The sequence below is a fragment of the Marmota marmota genome, unplaced genomic scaffold, assembly GCF_001458135.2.
Source record: "Marmota marmota marmota unplaced genomic scaffold, marMar, whole genome shotgun sequence".
NCBI classification, from domain to species: Eukaryota; Metazoa; Chordata; class Mammalia; order Rodentia; family Sciuridae; genus Marmota; species Marmota marmota.
The window spans coordinates 603,010-620,416 of record NW_026000052.1 but is presented as its reverse complement, the minus strand read 5'-3'; the positions used below and the strand labels follow the sequence as shown (position 1 = coordinate 620,416).

The 17,407-nt window shown below is 42.3% G+C and overlaps 1 protein-coding gene across 6 annotated transcripts in view; it reads left to right on the top strand.

Moving 5' to 3' along the window:
* Window positions 1-15,072: 15,072 nt before the first annotated feature.
* Window positions 15,073-17,407, top strand: part of Ehmt1 (euchromatic histone lysine methyltransferase 1) — a 123,664-nt gene continuing 121,329 nt past the window's right edge. For 2 of the 6 annotated variants that reach the window (XM_015505746.2, XM_015505747.2), the window contains exon 1: window positions 15,076-15,310. The gene's annotated coding sequence lies outside the window, so the exon portion shown is untranslated. Of the gene's footprint in view, window positions 15,311-17,407 lie in introns of all 6 variants that reach the window. The other 4 variants (XM_048813232.1, XM_048813233.1, XM_048813231.1 and 1 more) reach the window with 4 other exon arrangements.

Here is a 17,407-nt window from a genome sequence, read left to right as displayed (position 1 = left end):
TCAAGGCATCTAGTTCTTTCTTTTGGCATTGTCAGTCATTAAGTACATTGGATTGAGATTTGGGGCAGCCTTCTCCCCAGTTCAAATCTCTGGGGCCAAGATTGGTTGGGTCATTTTGACACCACCTGTTTATACAGTGCCTCACTGCTATGGGTGGAATAACACTATCCATTTGAGCAGGACCCCAACGACTACATGACCATTGTTGAGCAAAAAACTCTGGCCTTTGAGGTCCATCCTTGAGGGCCTCTGTGGAAAGGGGTGGAGGATCCACTTTCCCAGGAATTGAGGTGGAGCGTATAGCTCCCGATGTCTCTGTTTTTGAGTGCTGGGGGGACATAAAAGGGCATGGGAGGAGGAAAGAGCTTGCCTGCTCTTTCCTACTGTCTGAAGGAAGGCAGGGCCCACTTTGCCCACCAGTGAGCAGAGGAGAAAGGACAGGATGTAGGCCTGCCGGGTGTTAACTGAATTCATCAACCTTTCCTTGTTTCTCGTGATGAAATTTGTATTTAAAAAAAAAAAAAAAGTCAGCATATTGTATCTGTAGTTTGTGAATATATTCTGTGACAATTTGTCAATCTATTTTTATATGACAAAGATTTCATTTAATGGATTGTAAGGGCTTTATTTTAAGAAGAATTGCCTTATGCTGACTTGATTTAATGTGTGAGCAACTAGTCAGTGCACACTGATTTGTATGGCACAATTGAGGCAAACTTTTTGGCAAGGATTTTTTTTTTTTTTTTTTTGGATACTGAGGATTTAACCTAGGGGCACTTTACCAGTGAGCTGCATCTCTAGCCCTTTATTTATTTATTTATTTGGAGACAGTCTAACTAAGTTGCTGATGTTGGCCTTGACCTTGTGATCTTCCTCTCAGCATCCTGAGTTGCTGGGATTACAGGTGTATGCCACTTGTCCCCAGCTTTGGCATGGATTTTTTAGTATTTACTTTTTAGTTTTTAGGTGGACATAATACCTTTATTTTTATGTGGTGCTGAGGATCAAACCCAGTGCCTCATGCATGCTAGGCAAGAACTCTACCACCGAGCCATGACCCCAGCCCCTTTGACATGGATTTTAAGATCAAGATCAAAACATAAGAAGTGGCTATTCTGGAACATGTTTAGACTATTGTGGAGTTATGGAAAGAATTGGTAAATTGCCCTTCTTGTAGGTTATCACTCTGTGTTCCTCTCTGGAATATCACTTTTGTGTTTTGCTTTATTTTCTTTGCTTTTATGTGATGTTCAGGGTTAATACTTTTTTGCAAGACATGCTGTGGGGAAGACTTTGAGTAATAGCTTTACACTTTAAAAAAAAATTAAAAAGGCTGGGGTTGTAGCTCAGTGGTAGAGTGCCTGCGTTGTACATGTGATGCACTGGGTTCGATCCTCAGCACCACATAAAAATAAGTAAAATAAAAGTATTGTGTCTATTTACAACTAAAAAAATTAAAAAGAAATTTAAGAAGTTTTTTTAGGTGTTAATGGACCTCTTTTTAACTTTTTTATTTATATGCAGTGCTGAGAATCAAATCCAGTGCCTTACATGTTGCTAGGCAGGTGCTCTGTCATTGAGCAACAATCACAGCCCATAGCTTGACACTTTGAGGTGTTGCAGAGGCCTTGCTGTGGTTCAGGAGTACTTTCTGAGGGCTGAACTCTGAGCACATTATCTGCTTTTACTTAATTGTTAAACAGTCCTTCCAATTGGCAACTGTTACCCTGCCTTATAGGTGAGACAGACCACAGAGGTGGAGTCACCTGCCAAGAGCCCTGTTGTTTCTTGGAGGAGGCCAGGATGCTATGTAGCAGGGTGTGATACGGAGGGGTGAGGTGGTGAGGTATAGACCCTGTGAGGTCTGGTCCTAACCCTGAACTGCTGAGTAGCTGCTAGGGGGCTTTTGGGTGGAGGAGTGACCTGCTCTGGCTTTCTGTGTGGGGTAGGGGTGGGCATGGGAGGCCCTTCAGGAGATGTTGATGGAGTCCTGATGAGAGATGAAGGGAGTTTGGACAAGGTTGGTAACAGTGAAGTTTCAAGAATTGGTCAGATTCTGAGTATATATATTTTTTAATTCATCAAGGTTTATTTATAAGTATATTATGAAAGCCCCAGATTATCTATAGTGATGTGTAAGTTTTGAACAATGATTAATTATTTTGACTGGTTGGAAATATACAGTAGGAACTGTACCTCCAGCTGACTGTTCCTGGCATGTTGGAGAATTTTGCTTTTGGATTTCTTGAATTTTCAGTGTTCTTCCTAGCTTTTTGACACTACTGTGTTTCCATGATTTTTTAAAAATATATTTTTAGTTGTCAATGGATCTTTTTTGTTTTAAATATTTTTTAGTTGTTGATGGACCTTTATTTTAGTTATTTATATGTGTCTCACACATGCCAGGCAAACACTGTTCCACTGAGCTACACCCCCACCCCTGTCAATGGATCTTTTATTTTATTTATTTATATGTGGTGCTGAGGATCAAACCCAGGGCCTCATACATGCCAGGCATGTGCTGTACCACTGAGCCATAACTCCAGCCCTGTTTCCACTCTTTTTTTTATTTTTTTATTTTTTATTCTACTGGGGATTGAACTCAGGGACACTCAACTACTGAGCCACATCCTTAGCTCTGTTTTGTATTTTATTTAGAGATAGGGTCTCACTGAGTTGCTTAGCACCTCACCATTGATGAGGTTGGCTTTGAACTTGTGATCCTCCTGCCTCAGCCTCCTGAGCTGTGTGTGTGCCACTGTGCCTGGCTTATTTCCACTCTTTATACTAGATGTATATTTGAAGGAAGAGCAGAGAGGAGTAGTGAGTGTCTTGGTTTGTTAACAGCTCCTGTGTTAGAATATCTGAAACTGGGTCACTTAAAATGAACAGAAGACTGGGGCTGTGGTTCCGTGGTAGAGCGCTTGCCTGGCATGCATGAGCCACTGGGTTCAATCCTCAGCACCACATAAAAATAAAATAAAGGTGTTGTGTCCACCTACAACTCACAGAAATTTATTGACTCATATTCTGGGGACTGGAAGAAGTCCAAGATCAAGGTGCAGGCAACTGATGAAGGCTTTTTTGCTGTGTCATCCTGTGGTGAAAGGTAAGAGGTAAAAGGGGGACCATGAGGGGGAGCAAGAGGGGGCTGAACTTGCCCTTTTTAAATGGCATTAATCCCATAAGGGTATGAGGCTCTGCCCTCATGGCTTGCTCATCTCCAAATAGGTCCCACTGCTTAATACTATTAAAATGGCAGTTAAATTTCTACTTAAGTTTTGGAGGGACAGATATTTAAACCATGGCAGCAAGACTGAGGGTTTTTATTTTTAGAGCTTTATAGTTGAACATAGCAGTTAGGTTCATCCTGACCTGAGGAGTCTTGACCACGTGAGAGGATGTTTCTGTTTATTGAGAAGGGAAGTCCATTGGAGCAGCAAATTTTGGGGGAGAGGATGGAGGTGCCTATTGGACTGTTAAGTGTAAATGTATTATAGGAAGGTGGTCCACGGAGTTCATGTGCAGAAGAGGGCTGTGGAGAGTTCTGGGACCCTGAGATCACACAATGAAGGACAAGGAGAAGCCAGCAAAGTAGACTGAAACAGCAGGAGAACTTGAATAAGACTTGAAGTGTTTTGTGAAGACAGAGTAATCAGCTCTTTTGATAGTTGCTAGAAGTGTGAGATGAAAGTCAAGAACTAGGGCTGTGGATGTGGCTCAAGCGGTAGCGCGCTCGCCTGGCATGCGTGCGGCCCAGGTTCGATCCTCAGCACCACATACAAACAAAGATGTTGTGTCCGCCGAAATCTATAAAGAATAAATACTAAAAAAATTCTCTCTCTCTCTCCCTCTCTCTCTCTCTCCCTCTCTCTTTAAAAAAAAAAATTCTCTCTCTCTCTCTTTATATATATATATATATATATATATATATATATATATAATCTTTAAAAAAAAAAAGAAAATCAAGAACTAACCCTTGAATTTGGTCAAGTGGAGGTCCTTAGTGACTAGTGAGGCTTATTGCATTATCTGATTTGGTTTTAGCATCACCTGTATGTGATAGATGCTACTGTTTTCCCTAGAGGTTTGATGGGTCTGCCTTGGGTCCAATGTGGAAGGGATAGCCTTCTACATTGGGAGAATGGTGGGCAGAAATCAGAGGACTTAAGAGATGTAGGTGGGAGTGAGCTCTTATTCACCTTGAAAATGAAGAGATGAGTGTATCAAGACAGAGCCTGAGTCTCCCCATGGGCTGAAAATATGTGCAGGGCCCATCCCAGACTCTACCTTTGGTCTCTCAGGTGAGACAACAACAGACTGTGAGTGGTTGAATGCTTACAAGGTATCCACATTTTGAGACCACTTAAGTGTTTTGTGAAGTTTCTTTTATCGCCTTTCTAGGATAATGTCTGTGGGACAAGGAACTGCCTGCCTGAGTGGGCTGATGGGGTGGATTGCACTTGCTCAGGAATCTTGTCCTGGTTCTAAGGTGGTGAGAAGGTTTCAGGCCAGGAGTTACTTAATGAGGTTTGTGTATCACAAGGATCATTCTTTGTGTGAAGGAGGGATTGCAGAGGGACTGTTTGGAGGAGGCAGGTGCGGTCTTTGGGAGGTGGTGACTAGTCTAATGTGGCAGGTGAGGAGGGTGTAAGACTACTTCTGGGACTGAGCCCCAGTTGGAGGGGGATTTTCTCCAACAGTTGGGTGGGTGGTGATAATTCACTAAGACTTGGGGGATGTTTTGGAATGGTGCAGTGCACATTCTGCAAAGATAGGATAATAAATATTTTAGACTTTATATGCCAAAAAGCAAAACTAATGATAATAATAACTTTTAAGTTATCAAAAAATATTTAGCTGTGCTAGGGATGGAACCAAGGACTTCACACATGCTAATCACGAGCTCTGCCACTGAGATGCACCCCCAAATCCACCCAGTCTTTTCTTTTTTTTCCTTTTTTTTAAAGCTTTGCTTCATAGTTTTCTATTTATTTATTTATTTATTTATTAATTACACAACAACAGTGGAATGCATTACAATCCTTATTACACAAATAGAGCACAATATTTCGTATCTCTGTATATAAAGTATGTTCATGCCAATTTATGCCATTATACATGTATTCTTTTTTATTGCATTACAATTCTTTTTTCTTTAATATTTATTTTTTAGTTGTAGCTAGACACAATGTCTTTATTTTATTGATTTTTGTGTGGTTCTGAGGATTGAACCCAGGCCTTGCATGTGCTAGACGAGTGCTCTACCTCTGAGCCACAGCCTCAGCCCCGCATTACAATTCTTAATACACGTGTATACCACAATTTTTCATATCTCTGTATATGAGGTATGTTGGCACCAAATTCAAGTCTTCATACATGTATTTTGTATAATGATGACCATCACATTCCACTATCCTTGCTAATCCCACCCCCCCTTTCCCTCCCACCCCCTTTTTTTCTCTTTTTAAAATATTTTATTTAGGACCAGGGTCTCACTGAGTTGCTTAGGGCAACTGAGGCCGGCTTTGATCACGTATGAGAGTTCTTGGTGGATATCTTTTTATTCTATTCCCCTCCTTTTTTTTTTTTTCTTTTGCACAAAATGTGATTCTCCTGCCTCAGGCTTCTGAGCCACTGGGATTACAGGCATGTGCCACCGTACTGGCAGACAGGTTTTTTTTTTTTTTTTTAGTATTTATTTTTTTTAGTTTTAGGTGGACCCAATATCTTTATTGTACTTTATGTGGTGCTGATGTTCGAACCCAGTGCCTCTTGCATGCTAGGCGAGCACTCCACCACTGAGCCACAAACCCAGCCCCCTTTTTTTCTTAATTTTTATTTTGAGACAGGGTTTTGCCAAGTTCCTTAGGCTGAACTTGAACTTGTGATCCTTTTGCCTTAGCTTCCAGCTGGGATTATAAGTGTGTGCCACCTGGCTATTTATTTATTTTTTGTGATGCTTGAAATCAAACCAGGACATCCTGCATGTTAGGCAAATGCTTTACCATTAAGCTACACCCCAGCCACACTCCACAGATTTTTGACTGAAGTGAAAAATATAGTGGACTTTCTTGGGTGTAGAGCTCTTTCATAACTTGTATGAGGTCCTGAGGTTGAACCTCAACACCCTTTCTCCCAGTTGTTTTTGTTTTTGTAATATAGATCAGAAGAATAAAAGTTTTTTAGAAGTAAAACAGTTTGCTTCATTGGGGTTCAGAGTTTAGTATTCCCTGTTATTAAAATTACTGGAAGTATTCATGTGTTAATGCTGCTCTGTGACACAATTTTCTATATTTCTGCTTTAAAAATGTGTTTACACTGATAGGTATTGCCAAATTCCAGTGTTGGTCTGGGAGCATGTGGTCTATTTTGTTCCTTTCTTCCTCCATTACTTTCTTCTTCAAATGGGTTTGAATAACTGTTCAGTGTCTCTTCATTAGCTTGCAGTATGCTTAATATTTTTTCTAGGACAAGTCTTTCAGTGATGAACCCTGATTTTTTTTTTTTTTTTAAATCTAAGAATTAATTTTTTTTTTTTTTTTTGGGTACTGGGGATTGAACTCAGATGCATTTGACCACTGAGCCACATCCCCAGCCCTATTCTGTATTTTATTTAGAGACAGGGTCTCACCAAGTTGCTTAGGGCCTCACTAAATTGCTGAGGCTGGCTGATCCTCCTGTCTTAGTACCACCCCCCACCCCTTGCTGGGATTATAGGCGTGTACCACCATGTTTTAATTTTTCCTTTATGAAGATAGTTGGTGAGTATAAGAGTTCTTGGTGGATATCTTTTTATTCTATTCCCTTCCTTTTTTTTTTTCTTTTGCACAAAATGTGCACATTAGGCAAGCACTTTACCATTGAACTGCACCTCCATCTGACTGTACCTGGGGGGCTGGACGTCCCATAGGCATTCTGGGTGCAGCTTCTCAGCTCTCTTGCATTACGGACTTGTCTGTGGACAGTACATAAACAAGTGGGTGAGGCTCTTTGCCAGTAAAGCTTTGTATGGAGGCTTGAACTTCAGTTTCTTGTAACTTTTGAGAAATTCATACTTATATGAATTATGTATTTAAATCACGATTAGCTTTTAGGCTGTACAGAAGTGGGAGGTGGGCTGCAGCCTGCTGATTGACATACACTTAACTGTTTCAGAGGAACGTTGTCCTTTGTCATGTACTTATTTTTGTTTTAATTTTTTTTTGTGTGTGTGTTGGTGTCTCAGTGGCTGGACTGCAAACTTTTCTAAAGTAGGGCTTTAGCTTTATTAGTTTCCCAACATATTGAATACTGCCTGGCACATTTTGTGCAATGAGTAAATATTTTATAACTTACTGTGGAAGGGAAAGAGGCCAGGATCGGTGTGTGGTTTTATTTATTTACTTTTTAGTAGCTCAGGAATGCTTGCTTCTCAGTATAGACAGGAACTGTTAATTCATTCATGGGTACGTTCATTTGTTCATTTCTGAAACAGATGCTTAAATGCTGGGTGTGGGCTTGGAAAATAGGTGAGCAGTCCAGGCCTGGTGCCTGCCTGGTATTTGTGAAGGTGCTGGTTTGTGTTCTAGGTCTGAGAAATACAAGCACCCTTTGGTAATTGCCATTAGAAGAGGTAAGCCAGTGTTAAAGGAACAGTAAGCAGTACATACTCAGCCTCTTGGGGTGGCTGAGGAAGGCTTGTTGGAGTTTTCTTTTCCTGCACAGAGATCACAGGTGTCTTTTTTTCCCCTCAGGATTCCAAGTGGAATCTTGGGTAAAGGTGGGCAGTTGCCCATGTGTAGACCTGGGTGGAGAGGAGGCTGTGATCTCCAAAAAAAGGTGGCTTTGGACTCTTGAAGTGTGGCCACATGGAACTGAGATATGCTATGTCAAATGTACACTGGGTTTCAGAGACTTATGAAATGTTTTGCATTTTTTGGTACTAATGATTTTAACTAATGTTTGGATATATTCTGTCAAATAAAATTTGTCAGAATTACTCTTGGGCTGGGGAATCAGTGGTAGAGTTTTTGCCTAGCATACATGAGGTCCTGTGTTTGTTCCTCAGCACCACAATAAATAGATAAAAATTAAAAAAAATTACTCGTATTTTTACTTTTTTAATATTAATGCTAGAATTTTTTTTTTGGGGGGGTACTGGGGATTGAACTCGGGCACTCAACCACTGAGCCACATCCTCAGCCCTATTTTGTATTTTATTTAGAGACAGGGTCTCATTGAGTTTCTTAGCGCTTTGCTTTTGCTGAGGCTGGCTTTGAACTCATGATCCTCCTGTCTCAACCTCCTGAGCTGCTGGGATTACAGGCACCTCCATGCCTGGCTGATATTTAATATTTTATTAGTGAAGTTGAGCAATGCAGCTGGACGAGAGACTTACTGGAGGCAAAAGAGTTAAAAAATGAGTAATACTTGCAGTGAACTGGAAAACCTGAGATTGAGTGCTAAAATGCAGACAATGAAATCATTCAAAGTACTGATACATGAAAATCAGTAGCCTTAGCCCAGTGTGATGCAGGCCTATAATCCCAGTGATTTGGGAGCCTGAGGCAGGAGGATTGCAAATTTGAGGCCAACCTCAGCAATTTAGCAAGGCCTTAAACAACTTAGTGAGACCCTGTCTCAAAATTCTAAAAAAAAAAGGATGGGGATGTAGCTCAGTGATAAATCATCCCTAGGTTTATTCCTCAGCAACCCCCCCCCCAAAAAAAAAAAAAAAAATCAGTAGCTTTCCTGGATACAGAATAGTAACCTCATTACATAGCAACAACAAAAAATATAATATTTTGAAACAGGTTTAGTAAGGTATGCAAAGCTTTGTAAGGAATGCTGTAACATTCTTGCTCTTGAAACAAAGATTTTAACCATGGAAAGACTCTTCTTCTTGGGTGTCATAAAGATACTTGTTTGCCTAAGTTAGTATAAAAACTATCTTTTTCTCTGTAAAAATGCCATTAAGGAATCATTCTTAGTCCTCTGTTTTTTCCTCATGTTTCACATTCATTTAGTCTAACCAAAAACCCCGTATGTTCTACTCTCAGAACCTGCCGCATTTCTCTGATCGCTGTCCCCTACAGTGGCTTCACTGCTGGGTCCAAGCCACCACTGTGTCTTGCTCAGATTATAGTTACCCCTGAACTGGTCTTGCTAGTTTTTCTGCTACCATGCTACACCTACCTGTTAAGGCTTAAGTGTGTTCTCCCAAAGTTTATGCATTGGAACCTTGATTCCTAAATTCAGCAGGGAGGCTGCCTTGGTGGGGACATGTTTGGGTTGTGGGGTGGAGCTTCAGGAGTAGATTAATGCCTTTTCCTGCTTGCCCTTCCATTTTCTGCCATGAGTTGAAGCAGCATAAGGCCCTCACCTGAAGCCATGCAGGTTCTGGCAGCATGCTCTTGGACTTTCCAGCCTCTAGAACCATGAGCTATAATAAACCTGTGTTCTTTTTCTTTTTTCTTTTTTAATTTTTTTTAAGTTGTAGTTGGACACAATAACTTTGTTTTATTTATTTTTATTTGTATGTGGTGCTGAGGATTGAACCCAGTGCCTCAGACATTCTAGGTAAGTGCTCTACCACTGAGCCCCAACCCAGCCCCAACCTGCGTTCTTTCTAATCGCCAGTCTTGGTCTTCCATTATAACTACAGAAACAGACTCGGGGCACCACTCTGACCATCCTCTCCTTGAAAAGCCAGGCTGGTCCTGGTTATGCTGTTCTTCTATAGGTTTGTTGAAAAATGTTACCATTGGTGAAGCTGGATGTTGGTAGGTTGAATGGTGTCCTCTCAGATTTAAGTTCACCTGGAACCCCAGAATGTGACCTTCTGGGGACAAAGAATCTTTAATTAAGGAGCTTGAGATGAAGTTTTAAGGAGAGGACCCATACACAAGACAGTGGAGGCAGAGATTGGAGCAAGGTATCTATGAACTAAAGAAGGCCAGAGATTACCACAGCCCTTCGCAGCTGGAAGAGGCAAGGTAGTATTCTTCCCTAGGTGCTTCAGAGGGAACATGGCCCTGCCAAAGCTTGATTTCAGACCCTGGCCTCCAGAATGGTGAAAAGACAAAGATAATTGATGCCTAGCTTACAGTAGTTTGTTAAGGCAAACCTAGGAGACTCACACACTGAACAAAGTGTGTACAGGACCTCTGATTCCTTATAACTGCACATCAGTTCACAGTGGCCTCAGTAAGAGGGAAGTAATCTAAGGATTGTTGCTCTGTCTTCACAGTTACATCTCTCGCATTTGCACCTGCAATTTATGTGTTTTTTTCACATTCTTGCTGGTGCTTGTCAATGTTCAACTTTTTGTTTTTGCCATCCTATTGGTTGTGAAGTGTTGTCTCATTGTGGTTTTCATTTGCATTTCCCGATGACTAATGATGTTGAGCTCCATGTACTTATTGGCCCTATATATATCTTCTTTGGGGAAGTGTCTGTATAGCTCCTTTGTTCATTTTAATTTTTATTTATTTACTTTTTGAGGTGCTGGGGACCAAATTCAGGACCTTGTGCATGCTGGGCACTTTGCTTATTTTTAAATTGGGTTGTCTTTATTATTGAGTTGCACAAAACCCAGTTACACTATTTAAAAAATATTGCTGCCTCTTTTTTTTTTTTTTTAATTTTAAGGACTTCAGCAATTTATTATTTTGGGTTAAGAGCTACCTTGGTGTGGATTACTGTTTAGGGCCCTCTCTCAGGAGATGTTTGGATCTGGAGCTGGTGGGATATGTGGGAGAAGCCTGAGTATGAGGAGGCCACTGTCAAGATTGCTTCCTGCAGTGCCTCCTGAAGCTCCTCCTGGGGACAGGCCTCTTAAGCTTGGACCGGAGCCCATGGGCATGTTCATTGTGCCTCTGGTGTGGGCTCTTGGCTGGGGAGATAAGTCACTTTGAAGGTGAGTTTCTGAGGCAGTGCTGGAGGTTATTTTATGTTCTCCTAGACTTGTCTCCAAAGCATTCTAGGGTTTTTTTATTGGTGCTTTTTAAACAAAGGTAATGGTCAGAGACTCTAAAAGGAGTGATTGTTTTGTTTGGTGAGCTTTGTTAGTAGTTTCTGTGGAGAGACCCTTCTCCATTTTTAGGATGAAAACATCTAAGCAGATGGTTTCTTTTGAGAAAACTCCAGTTGTTCAAACGGTTATCCTAGGAGGCCTGAGGTCCTGGGCTGGCCACATGTGGCTCTGGAGTCCTTGCTGCTTGGTGCCTGGCGCAGCCTCCATCTCAGGGAATGGCTGCAATTCTGGTGAGCATGCCCAGTGTGATGGAGCTTCAGAGGGAGCTGCAGTTAAGCTGCTGTGATTTCTCTGCAGTTGGCCACAGTAAACATCTGCTCCAAGAAGGGAGGGAGGAAGTGGTAGAGATGCCTTCAGGGAGCATGGCATCACACCTGGCCTCTTTTGTTTGTTTCTCCCTTTACACAGGTCCTCCCAGGCTGGGGCAGGGCTGGTAGAGCAGGGGTGCTTGCTGTGTTTTTTTGGGGGGTCACCTTCTTGTCTCTTCCCTGACAGAATTACTATTTTAATGTTTAGCCACCTGATGTGCATTTTCTTGGGAGTAAGTTGGGAGGTTTTGAAAGATAATGAGGCCAGTTCCATATTTGCTTTGTGGCATGAAGAAGCTCATAACTTCATCACTTATGCTAGGACAAACTAGTGAATTTCCTCTTGTTTAACATTTATAGAGAGTACTTGGACCTTTTTGCTGACTGACAATGTCATCTTGTTTCCTCTTACTTCTCCCTCTCTGTGGCAGCCTCAGTGGTGGTAGGTGTGAGACTGGGAGGGATGACAATGCAGGATGTGTGAGAGCCAGGTATCCTGGGCTCTGGGGACCAGAGGCCTGTGCTGTGTGCAAGGAGGGACAGACTTTGCAGTGGCTCCCTTCTGGGCAAGCTGCCAAGGGGATATCTACCCATCTGGGTATGGAAATGACACTGACCACTTACAAGAGACTTGGGGACGGTGTCCTTGAGCCCATTCAGTTCATGTATTCAGGTTGTGAATGATCTCATCTGGCTTTTTTTTTTTTTTTAATTATTAGTTGTTCAAAACATTACAAAGCTCTTGACATATCATATTTCATACATTTGATTCAAGTGGATTATGAACTCCCATTTTTACCCCGTATTCATCTGGCTTGTTGATGGGCAGACTCCATTTTCCTTACAGTGTGAGAGAAAGGGGGATGTGGTGAGAGGCAGAAACCCAAAGTAGCAGAGCGTCCACTTGGATTTTCTAAGCAATTCCACAGAAAAACAAAACAGTGTGTGGACAAGTGCTAGGTGCATCTTGCAGAAAGACTCAGTGGGGCTGTGGTTCTATTTATTTATTCATTCATTCATTCATTCATTCATTCATTCATCTATTGTGAATGATGGATTAGACAGATGGGTTTGTAGTGTGCCTGTTCTAGAATGTATTCTTGGAACAAAAGGGTGGGGGAGGGCAGGCCACTTTCCCAGATCTGAGGGGACTCAGCTCAATGTGCAGCACACAGTGTAATTGGGAAATGGAACAATAGGGACTGCTCCTTTGTGCCTGCCCTCAAACTGGAACTGGGTGGAGGCCACTGGTGAGCCCAGGCAATACTGTCGCTCGGCAGTGGTGATGTTTTGGGATGCTGTGCGCTGGAAAATGGCACTGTAGTGGTTCTGAGAGGAATTGTTCAATCAGGTGTGCAAACATGCCAATGCCAGAACTTATTTCGTACTTGTGACATAAATTTTAATGGTGGTTAATATCAGCAGCTCAACCCTTAAGGGATTTGTGTTATATTTTCTGAGTCAAGAGTATTGTATTTTGGAGGAGCTAGGTCCTTTGACCCTGCTGAAGTCATACTCTGTGCACCTGGCTGGTTCTGGCCCTCCTCCTCTTGTGCTTCACAGGGGTCCCTTTGGGAACTGGGCGTGAAGGGCACTACTGGCAGGTGCAGGACTGCAGCCCCAGGTGCAGGTAGAGGCTTGGCACATGGGGAAGCAGGTCAGGCAGGGTGTAGCTCTGCTAGATATTTGCTTTCCATTTCAGGATAATTTTATTTTTTGGTACCAGGAATTGAACCCAGGGGCGCTTAACCACTGAGTCACATCCCTAGCCCTTTTTATATTTTATTTAGAGATAGAGTCTTGCTAAGTTGCTTAGGGCCTTGCTAAATTGCTGACTGGCTTTGGTCTCCCTATCCCCCTGCTTCTGCTTCCTGAACTGCTGGAATTACAGGTGTGTACCACCCCACCCAGCTTAGATAATTTTAGAGATGGAGGGGTGATAGAAAATTTTAGTGTTGCAGATTTTTATCTTTTGTTTAAAGCATTATGGAATCTTCTGTGGATTATGGCATTATGGGAAAAATACAGCATAATCAAGGATAAGAAGTTTCAAGTGAACTAAAAGTTTTGGTGGTTTTTTTTTTTTTTTTTTTTTGAAATTAAAAATATTTGCAGTCAAAGCATTGTATCTTAAGATACAAGGTGTGTGGCTCAGTAGTGGTCTGGGCTTTTCAGTATCTGAAATCTGGTGGGAATTTGTCTTATTTAAAGTGTGTGCAGCTTGATTATTTATTAATAAATAAATATATTTATTCATTTTTATGTGGTGCTGAGGATTGAACCCAGTACCTCACATGTGCAAGGCAGGCGCTCTACCACTGAGCTACAGCCCCAGCCCTTGATTAGTTTTATGGAATCCAGAAAAGAGCTTGTCCAAAATAGTCCCACATTCTGGGCAGATCACCTTTTAGAATTACCTCAGTAGCCCATAGGACCTCTTAGAGGGCTGCACCATTTCACAGACTTATTTCTTTTTCTTAAGAAAAGTGGGAGAGTGTTGCAAAGGAGAGCTCCAACTGTTTTATAAGCTGTTTGCAGAGTGCATTTTTTTTCCTTGCCTTGGAGAAGAGGCAGGTCCAGTGGGGATATGGGTAGGTAAAGGAAAACCAGAGGCAGAATAGGAGTGCTGGTGACTTTGATTGCTGGGTGGTCACACCTAGGAGACTGGAGTGGAATGTCCCCTTTCTTTCTTCCTTGACCTTTCATGCAGTTGCAGTAGTGTCATCTGTGGTCTTCTATGACTGGCGGCTTTTCTGAGCCTGAGCTTACTATTTCAGGGTTCAAGTTTCGTGCATGCTGTAGTTTGTTGCACTTTCTCCTTCCTTTTATGGCTGACTAACACTGCTTGGTTTGGATAGACTGCATTACTGTCCATTTATCAAGTCATGGACACTCGGTTGATCCCCCTTTTTTTTTCTGTTATAAATAACTCTGCTATAAACAAACATTTGTACACACTTATGTCTTCTTTTTCTTCTTCGTCGTCGTCGTCTTTGTCTTTTTTTTTTTGGTACTGGGGATTGAACCCAAGGACACTTAACCACTGAGCCACATCCCCAGCTCTTTTTATTTTGAGATAGGGTTTCACTAAGTTGTCTAGACTGGCTTCAAGCTTGCGACCCTTCTGCCTCAGCCTCCCAAATGCTGAGATTAGAGGCATGGTCTGCTGCACCCTTCTCTTGGTGTAGTACTCCTTAAGGCACGAAAGGTTTTAGTTTTGATAGAAGTTGAGTTTATCTGTTTTGTTGTTGTTGTCTTATATAAAAGTCCTCAGCTCCTGCCGTGGCTGCTCATCTGGTCCTTTGTCCCTCACATTCTTCCCCTGCCGTGCATCTTCACCTTTTTTGCTCTCTTTGGAGCATTGCCATCAGCATACTAAGGTGCTGGCCTCTTTTCTACCCCTATCCCTGTAACTCTTTCTATTCTTTCTATTAATTCTTCCCATTTCTTTGCACCAAACTCAGAGATTTGTGTGTATTTGTGTGTCCACCCTTTCCCATTCAGCCTTAAGTTCTTAGTCCGGGAGCCAGCCCTAACACCAGTACAACCTCCTGGTTAAGGATGTCCCTGCCAAGCCATTGGAGGGCTCTTCTGGGCAGATTCAGCCCCCCTCTCCTGGTGCTTTCCCTCCCTGTTTTCCCCTGACCCCATTATGTTCTCGCTTGGTCCTGGTCCTTGCTGACCTTTCTGCCCAGTGTTGGTGAATATAATAGCTCAGCCTTCCTCTGCCTCATTTCCTGTGTTCACCTATGTGCTCATGTCCCCTTCCCTCCACAGGGGTCTTTGGCAACCACTAAACTTCATGGTCTTCCTGCCTGTCTCCCTACACCTTGTGGCCTTTCCCCAGGAGAACCCTTTGCTTCCCTTCCAGTTGTTTCTGCCTTGACCTCATCCCACTGTCCCATCCAAGCCTGCCTCTCCTGATGGCCTGCCTGATCACCTGCCCTTGGAGGCTGGTTTGCAGCACAGCAGTCCCCCCAAATTGGTAAGTCCTCTGGTTACTCTTGACACCTGTCCTCCTTTCCCTGTACTTACCTCCATGGCTTGAGAAGGGTCTAGGCCCAGCTTTGCTTCCTCTAAAGGGAGAATGTTTTTGGGGTGTGGCAGGGCTTTCCCAGTTTCCTGTTTCCTAGCCTTTTTAGTATTGGTAGTGCTGGGCTATAGTGGACATTGTAGCCTGTGCTGGCAGCTCCTTTCCTGCTGACCTGACCTCTTTTGGCCTGGGCTGTCCACTGGGTTTGTCCTGTCTACTGCAGGTTTAATACTGTGCATGTCATTGAGGATAACATGGTGATCCTGGCCAGTGTGCTGTGTGGGAATTGTGGGTCAGTGAGGGCCTCTGGTCTATAGTTATTAAGTGTTCTTCTGTATGTTTTTTAGTTAGCACCATTACACTTTATAAATGGGCTCAGAATTTAAAAATTCTTATTATGTTTAGGGAAGGAGCAGAAAAAAATGTACTAAAAGTTATTTATTTCTGACTTGTGGGATTGTTGGTGATTCTGTTATATTGTTTGAAACATAATGAAGTTTTTTTTAATAGTAGTTCTACAGAACGAAAAATTAATCGAAAATATCATTTATTTGTAATTTAATTCATATGGTTATTGCTCATTGTTTTAAACAATAAATAGTAACAACCAAAGGGGGAGATGACCCTGAACTTAAATTTTAATTCCCCTCCAAAACAAAGCTACCCCAAAGAGCTACATACATCATACGAATTAGGACACTAGCCCTGTAGCATTACCAGGCCAGGCCTTACCCCTCCCACATGTGGCTGTGCAGACTGTGGGGCCCCTTTGTGTCCCAATAGCAGGGGGTTCTACCCATCCTCCTCTGTAGAGCTCCACCAACACCCACTGTAGCAGGCTAGAGCCACCTGCATACCAGCGCAGACCCCTGTCTGCCATGAATGCAGAGCATTCTTCATAGTCTGCACGTCCTGTGTGAGCCTGCCATAGATCCAATGCAGGAGCTGTGAGGCAGGACATTTGTAAAACAGTACCACTCTGACCTGTTTGTTTGCAGTGCTGGCAAGTGCTTACCACTGATCTATGTCCTTAGTCCTCTTACCTGTTTTTTGTTTTGAAGACTAGTTACTTTTCATAAAAATATTTTTAACATGTAAAGAGGCTTTTTTTTTGTTATTTTTTAGAGGAAATGATAGCTGTTTAAAAATGTTCTTTTTTTTTTTTTTTCCTCTTGGCGGGGGTGCAGGGGTGCCAGGGATTGCTGGAGCTGGCTTTGAACTGTCTTTGATCCTCCTGCCTTAGCCTCCTGAACCGCTGGGATTACAGGTGTGCGCCACTGTTCCCAGCTGTTCTCAGTTTTAAAGTGGCAGAACTAACATGGTGCCATTCTGAGACAGTGAATGTCAGAGCCAGAACTGTGTAAGCAGAACTTTGGGGTGCGCAGTACTGTGAAGTATATGATGACCCTGAGCCTGGAAAGTTTGAGAACTGCTGCTTTGTCATGAATGGAAGCACTGGTAGCACGGTAACAAACTAAACAAGCGAGATGCCTCTGCCTATAGAGCTAATGTTCTGATCAGGAGTAAATTTTTGTGTTACAAGCTTCCAAATACCCACCTCCTTTGGTTTTACAAACTTTATCATGCTCATTTTTTTTTTAAATCAGCATGAGATTTTGAATGACATTCTGCCAGAAGTGTATATTTTTTCCCATGCTGTCTCAATCCTTACACAGAGCAGCATTGTGGAAAGTAGTTTTGAAAACCATCCAGTACCAGCGGGAATAAGACCTTTTCTGATTGCAAGTTAGCTTCCATCTCTGTGATTTTCTGTGTGTAGCCTGCACTTACTCTTTTAGCCACGTGGTGGTGCCCTTGGTTCAGCAAGTCAAAGTTTTTTTGACTGAGATTTCCTAGGAAAGAAGGGACTGGCTGCAGTTTTTAAAAATTTTTAAATTTTATGTATTCTAATTAATTATATATGACAGCAGAATGCAATTCAATTCATATTACACAAATAGAGCATATTTTTTATGGCTCTGGTTGAACACAAAGTAGAGTACCCTTACACCCCCCTTTCTCTACCCCCTCCTTTGCCCTATCTAAAGT